This window comes from Sinohyriopsis cumingii, chromosome 3, assembly GCF_028554795.1.
Source record: "Sinohyriopsis cumingii isolate HCF-2022 chromosome 3, ASM2855479v2, whole genome shotgun sequence".
In the NCBI taxonomy this organism is placed as follows: domain Eukaryota; kingdom Metazoa; phylum Mollusca; class Bivalvia; order Unionida; family Unionidae; genus Sinohyriopsis; species Sinohyriopsis cumingii.
Window position 1 is genome coordinate 111,908,263 of NC_142963.1, and position 18,564 is coordinate 111,926,826.

Sequence of the window (18,564 nt, forward strand, 5' to 3'; positions counted from 1 at the left end):
TTGATTCGTGCCTTGGATGGCATCAGTCGCGAGAAAAATCCACAATTACATGCTCGTGTCTTAGAAGCCAGACTCAAAGAAGTCTTACGATGGTTTACGGTAACAGCACGTCAATTACTGCAAGGCATCATTCAGATTCCTCATCAAACCAAAAGCTTTTTTGATAGAAACAAAGTAGCTTTGATCCAACTGGCCGATCCCCGCATCGACACTCAAACCAAAAAACAAAATCATTTTGAAACCTGGAGGGAGCGGTACTCTAGGAGGTGTCATCATTCGCTCCCTCTTAAAATGGGATCCTAATGCCTCCGAATTTCTCCCCAAGAAAAAAGCGACTCCCAAAAAAGCCAAACGAAGCCCCAAGAAGAAAAGAGCAACGGTGTCAAGACCAGGTCACAACCCCAGAAAAAGAAAAGCCCACAGAAAAAGAAACAGAGAAGTCCCCAGAAAAAGAAAAGCCCACAGAAAACAGCTTCTTCTCGCAAGAGAGGCACTTCGGCCAGGACGCAACCTTACATTCGCAAACCACGACCTGCAAAGACGGTGACCGCGTCTCCTGTAGCCTCAGGTTCATCCACTTCTCCGCTGATGACACCATGGAAACCCGTGTCTCCAAGAACTTCTCTTCCAATGGTGACACCCTCCTCCTCTTTAGCTGCAGTAAAAGCTGCTCACAAAGTACCTCCTCCCAAAATCAAAGTCCAAGAGAGATCGGGCATGTTACAGAGTTTACTGGATTTGTCCAAACAAGAAATGACTCTATTTAGTCCGTTGCGAACCCCTCCACGACGCGTGATGCCTGTCATCAAGTTGATACAACGTAAAGACAATCGGTGGCGACGCGTTCCAGCATAAAAAGGTCTGAGACAAAGCATGGGTATCAGTGTTTTTGTGCTCCTGAAGACCCAAAGAAGTCACCCCCCAGAAAACATCCCTCTTCTAAACCCAAAGGCAAAAAGGAAAGGACTGCCTCCTCGTTTAGTCAAATATGGGGACATGTTATCTGTCCTGTCCAAAGTTTCTCCACCCATGCGAAAAAAACTCATTCAATTAGCCTCCAAAGATGTCATCGATACCGTGTGCGAATGTTGTTTGAACGTCTTGAAATGCACGATACCTTTGTCGAAACACCAGAAACAATGCTTAGGCAAACATCGTCACGATCTTCGCCAAATGGTTCAAAAGAAAATCCCCATTCGTCAAAAGAAGATGTTGGTCCAACGTGGAGGAATTATACTCCTATTGTTAGGACCTTTGCTGAAAGGAGTATTGGGAACCATGCTTGGAGGACTCTTGGGAGCAAGATAAAAAGGACCTATGGAGTCCCAAGATCTCAGACGTGACCCTTGACATCGAATGGAAGGAGGAAAACTAGCTTTGATACCTTACCAGCGATGGATGGAATACCATCGTTGGCAAGAACAACGAACCATGCATTTGCCTCCCAATCCAATTTGACGGAGATGTCCCAGTTACAACACGAATTGCAGTCATTGATGGATCGCCACGATTTGTCCGAAACAGAAAAATCGCAAAAGTACGGTCAACTCTTGCAACGACTGCAACTCTTCCACCAGAAAGCTTTAGACGAAACAGCTCTACCCACTCTGAAAGATATTAAGACCTTTATGAAAAGTCTATCCCCCACACCATCACCAACACCACCACCAACATCTCCAGTGGTCATGAAAGACGCCACCCCACGAAAGCCTGCGGTAGAAGAGATGCGAGAAGTTTTTCAAACACCTTCAGCAGCTCCCATTTCTAGTAAGATTGCAGCGTCCTTGTTGACCCCTTCCTCCACACCCCAACGAGAAGAAATGAAAGCTTGGGTTAAAAAGATGATGTCCACTCCTCCTTCGACAGAAGTGAAAAAGAAAGAAGGGAAACCAGAAGTGAAAAGGAAAGAATGGAAACCAGAATTGAAAAAGAAGACCAAAGCCATTCCATTACCACCTCCACCACTAGCTTCGACTTCTACTCCCGTGGCCCATCGGACACGTAAATCCGTTCCCAAACCACCCTTTGGCCCCATCTAAAGTAGTATCAGCGAAGAGTGGGTAACTTATTAACAAATAAAAAATGGAGAAGGTGTTAGCCAGCATTTAAAACAATCCATCCCATCCTGCAGGTTATGGAGAAGTTCAAAAATTGTATCGTGCTGCCAAAACTCGACTGAAAAGTCTCCGTTTACCTCAAGTGCAACGATGGTTACAAGAACAAGCTACCTACACTTTACATAAACCCATTCGACGCAAGTTTTCCAAAAGTCGCACCCAAGTGGAAGGCATCGATCATCAATGGCAAGCCGATTTAGCCGATGTCTCTCATTTGGCCACCTACAATCGCGGCTACAAACATTTGTTTAGTGTCATCGACGTCTTTTCCAAATTTGCCTGGGTCATGCCATTGACTTCCAAATCGAGCAGCGAGTTAGTGCAAAGCCCTGCAACTGGTGTTGAAACAAAACGGTCGTCACCCTCTTCGATGGCAAACTGACAAAGGCACCGAATTTCTGAACCAAGCTTTCCAAAAACAATTAAAGAAACATGACACTCATTTTTTTACCACCGAGAATCCTGAAACCAAGGCCAGCATCGTGGAACGTTTTAAACGCACTTTGAAAGAACGTATGTGGAAATATTTTACGCATCACCACACTCTCAAGTACATCGACATCTTACCGCACCTGGTTCAAGCGTACAACCAGTCTTACCATCTAAGCATTGGACGTGCCCCGTAAGAAGTGACTCCCGACAACGAAGTACTGGTTTCTGATCGATCGACTGTTTGGTACGTCCCCGACGGTGGCTGTCCCCAAGAAAGGTTAAGTGTTGGCCGTAGGAGATTGGGTGCGCATTGGCAAACCAAACGCACTTTTGACAAAGGTTACTTACCTAACTGGACTACCGAACTGTTTCGTGTCACTGGACGAGTCTACACTGTGAAAATTCCGCCAGGCTATTATTCTAGTGGTCAACACTTGGTGGACACCATTGCAGAAAGGTTCGCGTTAGCGTTTGGCAAAGCCTTGAACGAATTGAAAAAAAGTGTTAAGATTGAGTACGATAAAGTGGCTAGTCGCCTAGTGATGAAATTTCAGGACCCTCAAATATTGGCCATCACCTTTAATCGTGACTTGTTTGAAATTTTAGGTGGAGACAGAAAGATTTCCTAATTTCAACCCGAAGATCAACAGTAATAACGAATTTTACAAGTATTTTCTATCCCCGATAGAACTAAACCAAGGACTCAATTTGATCTTTGTTTACTCCGATGTAGTGGAGTACAACGTGGTGGGACACACCTCGGTACCGTTACTGCGTGTCATTCCTTTCAAAATAGATTCTGCCACAAACGCTGACGAGGAAGATGGAAATACCAATCACGTTCACCACGAATTTGTACATCCTCACTATTTATCCGTCAGCAAGTCTTATTTTGACACTGTCAACATTGCTATAAAAGAAGATCTGGGACAAAATATTCCATTCACCAAAGGGAAAGTCACGGTGAAACTCCATTTTCGAAAACGGTTCTGTAACGACTCGTAAGTCATGTATCCAGTGTACCGAGGCGTTGCTCGACAGCGAGGACACGGTTTAGGAAATATGTTGAAATCAGCCTTTCGTTCGGTGGACCCCGTGTTGAAACCGATGGTGACATGAGGATTGCATGCCTTGAAAGATGCCGCATTGACACAAGGCAAAGAATTTCTCCAAAATGTCATCATCGACAAACAAAACCCTAACGAAGCATTCTTCAGAGCAGGCAAAAATGTCTTGCTGCAAACGGGCATAGACATTTTGCGCCGACGAGAAACGCCTATAAATGCCCTGCACGCTATCGGGTCAGGCATTCCTGTCTCCCTGACGCCACAGCAATGTCAAGGCAGAAAGAGTCGACGCAGAAAACACCCCTTCAGAAGATTTCATACTTCTAAAGCTAGAAAGACTATAAAAAAAGAACCGTCTTAGACTTAGACGTTTTCGCTTATTAAATTCATAGAGACAAAAAATGATGCACCGAGAGTCTTGCGCCTGTTCCAAGTCGGAACTAGATCTGTTTGCCATGCCACCCACCATGATGACGATGCAAGAATCCCAGTGGGTCGAATTTCATCCTGTTTCCGCTGTCAAGGACTCAGCCCCCATCGAATGTGAAATCAAAGGAATGCCCGAAGATTACATCGATCTGAATAGCAGTTACTTGTACCTGAAAGTGAAAGTTGTAGATAATGACAATTCGGACCTAGATGCCGATGAGGTACTAGCTTCCGTCAACAATTTCATGCATTCCTTGATCAGCTCAGTGGATTTGTACTTGAATAACAAACTGGTCAGCAGTAGCATGGATACTTACCCTTATCGAGCTTACCTGGAAAATCTCTTGACGTAAGGAATAGAGGCCAAGAACACTCATCTGGATGCCTGTGTGGTATGGAAACCTGACACACCAACCAAGTTTAAAATCCCAGATAACAACAATACAGGGTTTATAGCTCGTAAAGAAAAAAATTGTTGGAAGCCGTTTACATTTGGACATGTGGTTACAAGAGAAGTATTTGCTGAACGGTGTGTATGTCCGCCTGAGACTCAATCTCAGCAGTTCCACTGTCCATTTGTTGACCAATGCTGCTGCTTACAATTGCAAAACATTCATCGAGGATGCCAGACTCTACGTACGACGCGTGGAAGTGTTACCTAAAGTGGGAAACGATAGCAGTCATACGTTGAGTAGAACGACCGCCAAGTATCTGATACGACGTGTGGAAGTGAAAACGTTCACCATTCCCGCTGGACATCATTCCATGATCGAAGATCATCTGTTCCAAGGGCAGTTACCCAACCGTTTAATCCTTGGTATGGTCGAGAACTCAGCCTTCAATGGAGCGAACGATGAAAATGCTTTCGAGTTTAATCACTTCAGGGTGAAAAAAGTTGAAGTCAGTCGCGATGGCAAGACCTTGTGTACCAGATCTTTCGAACCTAACTTTGACAAGAAAAATTACTTGAAATCGTACTTCTCCCTGTACGAAGCCACTGGACAATTAGGAACCAACACCAGTCATGGTATTACGTACGAAGATTATGCAGGAGGCTACACTTTGTGGGTTTTTGATTTCACTCCGGACCAAGGCAGAGACGAGGGACATTTCCACCCTATAAAATCCGGCCAGATTCGTGTGGAACTTCAGTTTAGAGAAAAGCTAGACGAGACAGTGAATGTTATCCTGTATGCCGAATTCGATAATGCCATAGAAACCAACAGTTTGAGAGAAGTCATTCTAGACTATTAGAAGCCATGGAAGACTGTTATCCCTCTTTACACAGTGGAGAATCTTTGGACATGGAATGTGAGGAGACCATGGAAGCAGAGCCCCAAGACAAAGACGAAAAGGACCTAGTGATAAAGTCCAGATGGCCAGAGCAAGAAGAACATTTAGTCTCCTGTTTTGCCAAACACTTGGCAGAACAAATTACGGAATTGATCACCGCCTCGGATGCGGGAGGTCATGGGTTCGATCCCCGGCCGAGTCATACCAAAGACTTACAAAAATGGTACTAACAGCTGCCTCGCTTGGCGCTCAGCATTAAGAGGTTAGTGTTAGGACTGGTCGGCCTGGTGTCAGGATAATGTGACTGGGTGGGACATCATGCTACATGTCTGCGGCATGATGCCCCAGTGCTAGACATCACTTTAAACTGCCACACTGCAGACATCGTAGCGATATGACTGAAAAATTGTTAAAGCTACGTTAAAAATCCAAATCACACACACACACGAAATTGATCAAGAAAGATTCTATGGATGTCAAAACGATCATCCCAGTCAAATTCAACACGATAAATGTCTGATGCTGAGTCAAGAAGAAAAATTGTATCTGGACAAAGCTTGGGGTTTCATCTCGGAAGAAGCCGTGTTTCATCAGTGGTATAAAGGCTTGCGTGAACATTCTTGGCCTCCATTAACGCCTCTGGAGATCCGTCGCATATAAACTCTCTTGGACCAAGGTACGAAGTCGGAGCTAATAACCGTTTACTTGTCAGACATTTTCCAAGAGAAATTCAGAATTGAATTGATCACTTATCATTGCCTGTGAAGAAAAAACAATACAAAAAATGGATTCCTGGGAACTTTATTACCTTTTGAACCACAGTTCGTACACTGCTTATTGGAATCCTGTCGTATGTGCAAAAGATGAACTACCTCATCGCAAACCTCAAGACCATCAAGCTTATGTGATCAACACGGACGACAGCCATCTCCCAGGAACCCACTGGGTAGCCGTCTACTTTCCTCAAAAAGGATGTGTGGAGCATATTGATTCGTATGGATTGCCCACTTTGGAAGACGATATCATTGACTTTATGAGAAGAAATGCTCAGACAACACGATTCAATAATGTGAAATTGCAAGACACAGATTCAATGGTGTGTGGACAATATTGTGTGTATTTTCTACATCAACGCAGTCTGGGATATTCTTTAGAACATTTAGTGAGTTATTTTGATCGTCATTCTTCTAGAAACGATGAGAAAGTAGATAAATGGTTTTGTGACCATTATGGTTATCTTTTTGTCTTTAGCTAGGAAACGTAGTATAAATCAATGGCCCAATGACTTCCAACAGTGGAAATCACAATTTAATTCACAACGTTGTCAACCTTGTCCAAATTAGATAGTTAGTTGAAAACATGTTTATTGTTGAATTGAATTGTTATTTTTTTTAAAATGTTAATTGTTAGTTGTGAGTTATTTGAATAAAATATGTTGTTTTTGAAAAAGAAAAAAGCGTCTGTCGTTTGTTTGCCATGAGTATCATGAACCATGCTCTTTGACTTCTCTCTATCCCTCAAATCAAACTATTTGAGCGTTCCGATACTACACCGTGTAGGGATGTTTTCGTTCGCGTCCGCGCTTTTACCATAAAAGCGGGGTAGTCTCCAGTCTGACCATCCATTGTCGACTCATCCTCCTACGAAGATGTGCTCAAGACTAGCCAAGCTGAACGAAGCCTACGTGAATTTGCATCGGGTCATGACAAGTCTGATACCGAGACCTGAAGAGATAGACAATGTTAGAATGTTGAAAGTCACTGAAGACCTGATAGAAGAGCTCTTCAGAGAGGAAATCAAGAAGGAGAAAGAAGAATGGACGGAGAAGTACAGACTTCAGAATCAGCAAAGAGAGCAGCAGCAACAAGAGCAGCAGGAACCAGATAGAGGTTATTTCGACTGCCGTGTCGACACCAAAGAGTTCTCCTTCTCTTTTCGAAGAAGCAGACCCTATCCTATGGGATAGCCTGTCGCCAGACGAGGTCGCAATCTCAGATCATAAAAGATTGCCATAGCTCTTCTTTCACAAAAAACCCAGCCATTTTCAGGGCTACCCAATACTCTCGAAAAGAGATATTATTTCAATTGCCAATGGTATGTTAGTCAGTTAGATTTAAAACAGAAGTGCGTCTATAACACTGGACAACAAATTTTTACAAAAGTCATGTTACTGAAATAAAATTAGTCAATTCTTATCAATTTTTATGTGCTGAACACGAATATGACAGTCAAATTGCAAAATTGGCTCTAGTTTTTTTGTAATCTGCAAGAAATTAATGTTTACATCACGAAATGCATTCCAATAGTAAAAGGTCAACTGTAATAGCCTACCTATAAAAAATCAAGTCATTGACTACATCTTAGATTTCTTCGCCTGTCTCTTGTACAGCTGTTCGGGAGCATCTCTGAGGAGTGTCCAGCAGTAGTCAGCCAGCATTGTAGTGGACCATTTTCCCTGGTATCTTTGTTCCATTGTTGCGATATCTTGATGAAAACGTTCGCCGTGTTCATCACTAACAATACCACAGTTGCTAGGAAAGAAATCCAAATGGGAATGAAGGAAGTGAATCTTTAGAGACATATTGCAGCCAAGTTTCTTATACTTCATCAACATGTCTTCTACTAGTTCCTTATAGTTTTCTGCCCTAACATTTCCGAGGACGTTTGTAGAAACTAGGCGAAAAGCATTCCATGCTTGTTTCGCGTCACCTTCCAGCAAGTTGTTGAACCGGTCATCTTTGAAAAGCTCTCGAATCTGAGGACCCACAAAAACTCCCTCTTTAATCTTTGCTTCGCTGAGTCGAGGGAATTTTTCATGCAGGTATCGGAATGCTGGCAAAGTCCGGTCAATGGCTTTCACGAAGTTCTTCATCAAACCTAGTTTGATGTGAAGGGGTGGTAGCAAGATTTTCTGAGCCTCAACCAGAGCTGGGTGTTGGATATTCTTCTCTCCAATGGCTACATTCTGCCTGTGAGTCCATTCCTTCCTCATGTAGTGCATTCCCCTTGCTCGGCTATCCCACTCGCATAAGAAACACATGTATTTTGTATATCCTTGCTGCAGTCCCATTAAAAGGGCAACTACCTTCAAATCACCACAGAGGTGCCAGCTGTACTTGTTATACTCAATGGAATTCAGTAGCTGCCTTAAGTTATCGTATGTCTCTTTCATGTGGACAGCATACGCTACTGGAATAGATGGAAGAATGTTTCCATTGTGCAAAAGCACAGCCTTGAGACTCAGTTTCGAAGAGTCCACAAATAGTCTCCATTCTTGTGGGTCATGAGTGATTTTTAAAGCATTCATGAGGCCCTCAATATCGGAACAGAATATCAGATTACTTTCCTTTCTGAAGAAAGGCTCCAATTGCTGGTGGCGCTTTCGATATGCAGTAATTGTGACATCTTCTTCTAGAAGATTCCATTGTTGGAGTCTTGATCCTAGCAATTCTGCCTTGTTCTTTGATAAGTCCAAATCACGAATCAGGTCATTTAGTTCTTCCTGTGTTATTCTGTGTGGGGTTGATGATGCACCACAGTGAAAATCTGGATCACTGCATGCTGATGGACCAGGAGAAGAACAGGTCGACTCACCTTTGTCTTCGTCAGATGAATCAAGAGAATATTCTGCTGGAGGTTCTGGAATAGGAAGTCCCTCACCATGTGGAACTGGTCTCAATGCAGACGGAATGTTTGGGTAGACTATTCTCGACTTCTTTCGCTTCGTTATTCCGCCGGAAAGAGGAGGAACCAAGCAGAAGTAACAGTCATTTAGGTGGTTGCTTGGCTCTCTCCACACCATTGGGACTGCAAACGGCATTGATGACCTTTTGCAATTCAACCACTGTGAAAGCTGTGTTGTACATGTAGCACAGCATATATGCGGAGCCCAAGGCTTGTCTTGGTCACCAACCTTGCATCCGAAGTAAAGATGATATGCCTTCTTCACTTGAGAATTGATACTTTTCTTCTGGTTGGCAAATGTCACTTCCCCACAAATATAGCAAAAATTGTCCGCGGTATTAACACACTTTCGAGGCATTACTGTTCTTTATTGTACGTAAATGGATAAAATAATAAGTTTTATGTAACAGTAGCTTGAACTGTCTCGCACAACGTCTAAAATATTTTAAATGCTGAACCTATCTGATTGGGCTTTATATAGTACACTGCTTACGTCAGCTTCAGCAGCCGCCTGGCATTAGTATAATAGGCCTACACATGTATAGTACACTGCTGACGTCAACTTACTTCAGCAGCCGCATGGCATTAGTATTGCATTGCATCAGAAAATGATGCAATCAACTGTGGATGATGTGAGCATGATGGTATTATGCAATGTTACATCATTATTCCGGATGTTGCTGCAGTCCTACTGGAGAAATTTACACAGTGAAACATAGAAAATGAGGTATATGAATATCTTCAAAACGAGAGCCAATACAAATTTTTCACGGTTATATTCGTGTTCGGCACACCAAAATACTACAGATTAGGGCCTTTTCAAGTCAGTAATGATTTCACTGTTGACCAGTGTAAGCGCATGATATCTTTATCTTGGTTAGAAAGTGTGACTCTAAGTCCTTCGTTTTCATCTCTTGTCAAAACAATGTTGAATGGGTGATTGTCAGTAAAAAAATTGAGTGCGTGTTTCTTTTTTGTCCGCGTGTTTTTGGTGATAATATGGATAATGTAAGAGTTGGGTGTAAGGGGATGTTTTCCTTCATGTCCGTGCTTAACGTTTTTATTTGAAACACTCGTCAGTCTGGCTACCCATTGTCAACGAGACAACTTAAAGAAGATGAGTAGCAGAATCGCCAAACTGATCGAACTTCAAATGCATCTGGAGTATGCACGAAGACTGTTGGACGAGCTGTCTATGAAGGCTGTAGCAGAGGAAGCAAGGATAGAGGAAGAGGAGGAGAAGAGGAAAAGGAAAAGAAAGAAGAGGAAAACAAAAGATCTATCCTGCCTCACGTAATTATGAGGCCTATGTGTGAGGTGAAACCATTGTCACCTCCAGAGCCAGTACCAGTACTACAACCACAAAGTCAACAACAACAAGAACCAGTAGAACGCTCACAGGAGGCAATGAGGCCAGTTCATCCTCGAGTGTGGCAAAGAAGGCAAATAAGCAGAGGGAACAACAAGTGTTCACTATTCCCCAAACGGAGGAATGGGATAGTGAAGCCACTCAACCCGCCTCTGCGCTCCCAGTCAGAAGGGTGAATTGGGAAGGAGATTGGAGCAGACGATGATTGTGCGGTGCTCGGCCTGGAAGATGCAGGCATTAACCAGGTGCATTTAAAGTTTAAAAAAACAGCCCTTTCCAGGGCTAACCAAAGCTCTAGAAAAGAAACACTATTCAATTTGACAATGTGTGAATGTGGAGTGATGTGAATATAAACACTTACTCCTTTCCTGGTGTGATTGGATGTGTTTATGTGTGTGTTTGTGTTTTTAAGCGCTCGGTTATGTTTGTGTGGATAGTAGATTATTGGGTTTTGTAAGCGTTTACGTACGTTTTTGTGGATAGTAGAGTGATTGGTTTTTTTAACCTTCCCTTCTGTGTGAATGGTATGTTTGGGTTTTGTTTTTAGCTTGTTCGCGTGTGTGAATGGTAGATTTTAGGTTTGATTTTGCTTCTTCGCGTGTGTGGATAGTATAATTTGGGTTAGACCAGCAAGTTGTTCTCCACCTTTTTTTTTTTTTTTTTGACTGGCGGCGGAGACCAACATTGTTCTGCACCAGTCGTGCTGAGACGTCCGAGCTATGTCACCTCGGATGATCGGACCGCGCGCTATTAATTAATAAATTTATTTAGACTAACCTTTGTATCCAGACGGTAAGTATAATCCCTCTTCTAATGATCCACAGCGTTAAATCCTTTAGAACACACACTTTTTTAGTATAAATCCCTGTCAGAACAGAACACCTGTGTATTCATCGGCTGTTGTCCTCAGATTTGAATTACCCACGCATGCGTGTAAAGCAGCGTCACCACGAGGCAAGAGTAACGCGTGAAAACCGTCTAGCGAGGCATAGATCACTAGGAATTTACTGATGCTTGGGTGGGAACTGTGTCGTTACGGCAGAAATTTAGGAGATAGACCTAGAGAGAGACTTCATGTCAGAAATGTGAGATAGAGTGAATGATAAATGAATTGTAAAAAGACCACAAACTGTATTCAGATGTGAAAATATGCTACACAATAATAATAATAATAATAATTTATTATTATTACTAGTGGTAGTATCTTCAATCATATTTAATAACATTTACAATGGTATAAATGGATTTTATGACATACATATATATCTACATATTCGTACTTTACATTACTTATAAGAAGAACATGATTATTATGATGAATATTATTAATAACATTTGCAATGGTATTTATGAATACATACATGCATACATACATTACTTAATATTACTTATAACATGATTAGCATGATAAACTTTACTAATAACATTTACAATGGTATTTATGAATACAAACATACATGCATACATACATATATACGTCTGTTATAATTTTATACCATAACTTATAACATATGGATAATGTTATATGTTAATCAAAAACAATAGTTTCTTCTTCCCTTCTGACCACTGTATTGACAAGTGTTGCAACAATTTACACAACAGTTACATTTGCCGCAAGAGCATATATTGCAACTTGCCGCGGAACATTCTTTTAGGCCAGCGGGAAGTTTATCCATTTCGGGGATCCACAATGCCTCAAGAATTTTTCTTCTTAAACAGAGTTGACGATTTTTCGCAACTTCTATCATGTCTTCATCTGTTGTTGTCTTCATCATGCTTGTCCTGTAAGGTAGGAGACAAGCATAACCTTTTCTCCCATCTCTGGCACATCTCCCAATCTCTTGCCAATAGCTCAGAATGCTCTTTGGGCATCCCCAAAGAATAACGATATCTTCATCGCTGATTTGGGTCCCCATTCCGAATGCTACCGTAGCAACAAGACAGTGAATTATGCTTTCGGGTCTTCGAAATTCCTTGATAATTCTGTCCTGTGTCTCTTTTTCCGTGGAAAAATGATACATTTCAATACTTACTATAAATCATAGTACACTGAATCACGGACATATATTAAACACAACATTTAATTAGTTTCTTAAATTTCACACCATAAATAGGCTATACTATTTGCTGGGACAATGTTGGTCGACAGTTAAAGGCAAGGCATCATTCTAGGAACCATGGCAACAAGTACATTATTTGGGCCTTAGCATATATAGCAAAGAACAGAGTGAACACCATAATGTACAAGGAGGCATCTGATGTGAGAAGAGCTGTAGATCTACCAATGTCCACTTATTTTCCTTCTCGAGAGGAGATACAAGCGACCAGGGATAGAATGGAAGCTGTGGTGTCTCGAATCCTGACTGAAAATGTCCCTTGCCTCTATCCACTGGCGGACCTTGTTTGTCATCATATTGATCACAAACACTGGTCCGAATCAAGGAGGAAAAGTGAAGTAGTATGTACTTGCCTGATATTTATATTAAATGCCATTCTACTATCACGATAATAACAATAGTATTGATGTATGTTCAACATTGTTATGCTAGTGCCTACGATTTGTCCGTGTTTTGGATTAAAAGTTTACATGAAGCAGTTTAAACAAGTGTACTTTTACGATCTGAGGAGATATGTGTGCACTTAGTTTTAGATTTGCAATTGTTTTTCTTTTCTTACTCTGATAGGTTGAAAGTAAGAGAATGTGCGTATTTATTTTGTGGCAAAAATACAACAATAGCAAGTGGAGAAAATTATTTTTGTCTCAAACGCTTTAACTGCATACTCTGTTATAAAGGCTTGGTATAAGTACAGTAATAAAACTGTGTTCCATTTCACAGTTTAATATTGGTGTGATCCCAGAAAATCCTTCAACAACCGCAGGTGTTATTAGGATACTGGAGCGGCTGCATGATTATGTTCCAAGAAGAGATGATAATCATATGTATCCCATAGTGTGCTGGGGGAAAGGCCTGTCTTGTGAAAGACACAGAGATGCTCAAAATGTAAGATCCAATGCTGGGAATCCTGTACAAAGATTGGAGGGCTTGGTGCCATCACCTGGAGAAATTCACAAAAGAATGCTACTGCTTCAGGTAAAATAATATACATCTATAGCTTGTTTTGTACAGCTTTATGATGGAGATTCTATTTTTTCAAAATTATCCGTATTCCATTTTTTTGCACAAGTGATAAACATCAGTACCAATGTGCTTCACTTAGTCAAAATCAGTATCAATGTACATCATTGTTAAACTAATAACAGTTTTGGTCTTATCGAATACAAAGATATCTCCTGACAAACTCAAATTATTTCCAGATCTGGGAGAAGATGAACCGATGATACAATGCCTGAATAGATCCTGCCCTAGAGGCTCCATTTTCCATCTATGTTGTTTTAGCCTAGAGGAAGACAATCTGCCAGATGAGTGGGTGTGCGGTGACACATGCAGGAAAACAGTAGATGAGAAGATTTATTGTGTGTGCCAGTCGGTCAAAGAAGAACCAATGGTCAAATGTTCCAATCAGAAATGTGACCATCAGTGGTTTCATGTTTCGTGCAAAGGGATTAAAGAGCTTCCAGATAGTGGTAATAACATAATGTATCTCTTCATTAATGTTCATCTCATGGAACTTTATCAATACAAAGGATATGGCATTATCTAAAATCATACCCCAACTGTTACATTATAATAATGGTCATATTGACGTACTAAGAATTTTTTTTTCTTCATATTCTCATTTTTATGTAAGATACATGTGTTTTCATTTCCAGACGAAGAATGGTTTTTCTCTGAAAATTGCAAAAAGATATCAAAAAAGAAATCTAAGAAAAGGAAGAGCAAGAAAGACTCTGTAAGTGAAAAGGCTGTTGACCGTAAATTCGAGTATACAAAGACGATTCTCATCAGAGGGATGGAAGATAAAGTAAGAAGAGATGCTGTCAGAGAAAATGATGGCCCATCAGTGGTGTCCTTTTGGAAGCAAGACATGGTCAAATTCCACAACAATAACCACAGAAGATACTTTATCATGGGGCACAATCTAATTACAAGTGAGCCATGTTATATTTGTTTCAGAGCATTAATGTATTTATATGTTAATTAGGTCAAGCTAACTCCATCTAACATCTATGAAGGAACAACATGTATTGAAGCCTTTTATTACTGTAACACTGGTCAACAGTGAAATCATTACTGACTTGAAAAGGCCCTAATCTGTAGTATTTTGGTGTGCCGAACACGAATATAACCGTGAAAAATTTGTATTGGCTCTCGTTTTGAAGATATTCATATACCTCATTTTCTATGTTTCACTGTGTAAATTTCTCCAGTAGGACTGCAGCAACATCCGGAATAATGATGTAACATTGCATAATACCATCATGCTCACATCATCCACAGTTGATTGCATCATTTTCTGATGCAATGCAATACTAATGCCATGCGGCTGCTGAAGTAAGTTGACGTCAGCAGTGTACTATACATGTGTAGGCCTATTATACTAATGCCAGGCGGCTGCTGAAGCTGACGTAAGCAGTGTACTATATAAAGCCCAATCAGATAGGTTCAGCATTTAAAATATTTTAGACGTTGTGCGAGACAGTTCAAGCTACTGTTACATAAAACTTATTATTTTATCCATTTACGTACAATAAAGAACAGTAATGCCTCGAAAGTGTGTTAATACCGCGGACAATTTTTGCTATATTTGTGGGGAAGTGACATTTGCCAACCAGAAGAAAAGTATCAATTCTCAAGTGAAGAAGGCATATCATCTTTACTTCGGATGCAAGGTTGGTGACCAAGACAAGCCTTGGGCTCCGCATATATGCTGTGCTACATGTACAACACAGCTTTCACAGTGGTTGAATTGCAAAAGGTCATCAATGCCGTTTGCAGTCCCAATGGTGTGGAGAGAGCCAAGCAACCACCTAAATGACTGTTACTTCTGCTTGGTTCCTCCTCTTTCCGGCGGAATAACGAAGCGAAAGAAGTCGAGAATAGTCTACCCAAACATTCCGTCTGCATTGAGACCAGTTCCACATGGTGAGGGACTTCCTATTCCAGAACCTCCAGCAGAATATTCTCTTGATTCATCTGACGAAGACAAAGGTGAGTCGACCTGTTCTTCTCCTGGTCCATCAGCATGCAGTGATCCAGATTTTCACTGTGGTGCATCATCAACCCCACACAGAATAACACAGGAAGAACTAAATGACCTGATTCGTGATTTGGACTTATCAAAGAACAAGGCAGAATTGCTAGGATCAAGACTCCAACAATGGAATCTTCTAGAAGAAGATGTCACAATTACTGCATATCGAAAGCGCCACCAGCAATTGGAGCCTTTCTTCAGAAAGGAAAGTAATCTGATATTCTGTTCCGATATTGAGGGCCTCATGAATGCTTTAAAAATCACTCATGACCCACAAGAATGGAGACTATTTGTGGACTCTTCGAAACTGAGTCTCAAGGCTGTGCTTTTGCACAATGGAAACATTCTTCCATCTATTCCAGTAGCGTATGCTGTCCACATGAAAGAGACATACGATAACTTAAGGCAGCTACTGAATTCCATTGAGTATAACAAGTACAGCTGGCACCTCTGTGGTGATTTGAAGGTAGTTGCCCTTTTAATGGGACTGCAGCAAGGATATACAAAATACATGTGTTTCTTATGTGAGTGGGATAGCCGAGCAAGGGAAATGCACTACATGAGGAAGGAATGGACTCACAGGCAGAATGTAGCCATTGGAGAGAAGAATATCCAACACCCAGCTCTGGTTGAGGCTCAGAAAATCTTGCTACCACCCCTTCACATCAAACTAGGTTTGATGAAGAACTTCGTGAAAGCCATTGACCGGACTTTGCCAGCATTCCGATACCTGCATGAAAAATTCCCTCGACTCAGCGAAGCAAAGATTAAAGAGGGAGTTTTTGTGGGTCCTCAGATTCGAGAGCTTTTCAAAGATGACCGGTTCAACAACTTGCTGGAAGGTGACGCGAAACAAGCATGGAATGCTTTTCGCCTAGTTTCTACAAACGTCCTCGGAAATGTTAGGGCAGAAAACTATAAGGAACTAGTAGAAGACATGTTGATGAAGTATAAGAAACTTGGCTGCAATATGTCTCTAAAGATTCACTTCCTTCATTCCCATTTGGATTTCTTTCCTAGCAACTGTGGTATTGTTAGTGATGAACACGGCGAACGTTTTCATCAAGATATCGCAACAATGGAACAAAGATACCAGGGAAAATGGTCCACTACAATGCTGGCTGACTACTGCTGGACACTCCTCAGAGATGCTCCCGAACAGCTGTACAAGAGACAGGCGAAGAAATCTAAGATGTAGTCAATAACTTGATTTTTTATAGGTAGGCTATTACAGTTGACCTTTTACTATTGGAATGCATTTCGTTATGTAAACATTAATTTCCTTGATTACAAAAAAAACTAGAGCCAATTTTGCAATTTGACTGTCATATTCGTGTTCAGCACATAAAAATTGATAAGAATTGACTAATTTTATTTCAGTAACATGACTTTTGTAAAAATTTGTTGTCCAGTGTAATTATTCTGTATGAGTTCATAATCCCAGCGACTGTAAAGAACAAAATGGTTATCCATGATAAAACACATACAAGAAAAATCCACTAAATGCTTACTTATTCATAAAGTAATTTTAAAAGAATTCCTGCATTATATTTTTTTGGGTCCTTTTTTGGGGTACTTAGTGTTTGCTTTAGGGTTACTGTACAAAAAATATTAAAAAGTCACGTGAAAATAAATTATAAAAGTTATGACAAGTGTTTAATTGGATGTTACAAAAGTTCCACAGTAAAGATTCTATCGGTTCATTTATTTAAAAACAAGTCACCTATAATTAATATAATTTTGGAACATCAAAGAAGTGACAGCTGAATACCCATTAGGACCAGGGCCGGCGCCAAACCCAACCAGACTATCTGGCGCCCTAGGCAAGGTTAGATTCTGGCGCCCTCCCCCCGAAAATATTAATTTCAACATTTATAAACAATTAAAAAAAAATAAAAATGCGCCCCCTGAAATCAGCGCCCTAGGCGTCTGCCTAGTTTGCCTATATGGTAGCGCTGGCCCTGGTTTGGACTATATCAGAATCATCAGATGCATATATCAAATATTCTAAAGAAAATAGTTTTAATTTAGTGTGATCATTCTGCGGTAGTATATAACATATTTATTTCATTTGTGGGTCAGTAACAGTAAATTTGTATAAGAATCAGTTAAACAATGAGAAAACAGTCCTAAGTATCTGGGTGCGTTTCAGACAGAATGCAGCAAGACTTGATGTGGAACTGAATAGTTAATCTTCGAGGAGGTGCCAGAAACAATGATGAGGTTGACCTAGTCAATGAATTTTTGAACAAGGAGTTCAAAGGTAAATCATTTGATAACGGAATTATTATTAATCGTTTTAAATTTGAAGAATTTTGTTTTATAAATATATGCAGTATTTTGTAATTCGTGGAAGTACGACTTTGACATGATGTTCTTGGTGTCTAATATATTATGTGTTCATTAATTTTAAAACTACCACATAATGTTAATTTTGGAGGTTAAAATATTAATGCTGACTTTTTATTATCTTTATAGAAAGCTTACGATCGGCCAGTCATCAGCTGAGTGACGCCACTTTGGACAGGCATAGCAAGTTGGCTGGTGGGGTTGGCCATGCTCTAGATAAAATATACTCTACAACAGTCTCCGAATTGGAAGGTTTCCAGACAGGAAAATCAAAGTTTTCACGAAGAAAGGATATTGAAACTTTTGTCAGAGTACTGAAGGACGAGGAACTCTTAAGAGAAATCCCTGGAAGATATCACAAAACTTATCAGAATTTCCGCTCATTAGCAAGAATAAAGAACCCAGACATATACATCTTGTACATAAACAAATTATCACGCAAATTTGACAAAAGAAACAAAATTATCGCTAACTCACATGTCAATTTATGTATGTATGTATGTATGTATGTATGTATGTATGTATGTATGTATGTATGTATTTATAAATACCATTGTAAATTTTATTAATAAAGTTCATCATACTAATCATGTTATAAGTAATGTTATTTGTATGTATGTATGTATGTATCATTATGTATGTATGTATGTATGTATGTATGTATGTATGT

At 40.5% G+C, this 18,564-nt stretch overlaps 1 long non-coding RNA gene across 1 annotated transcript; it reads left to right on the plus strand.

The window, feature by feature from the left end:
• The first annotated feature begins 14,170 nt into the window (after nt 1–14,170).
• LOC149803587 (uncharacterized) lies at nt 14,171–18,286 on the plus strand. Its single transcript, XR_016419963.1, has 3 exons — nt 14,171–14,442; nt 17,698–17,808; nt 18,024–18,286. It is a non-coding gene; the product is annotated as an uncharacterized LOC149803587 (long non-coding RNA).
• The last annotated feature ends 278 nt before the right edge of the window (nt 18,287–18,564 follow it).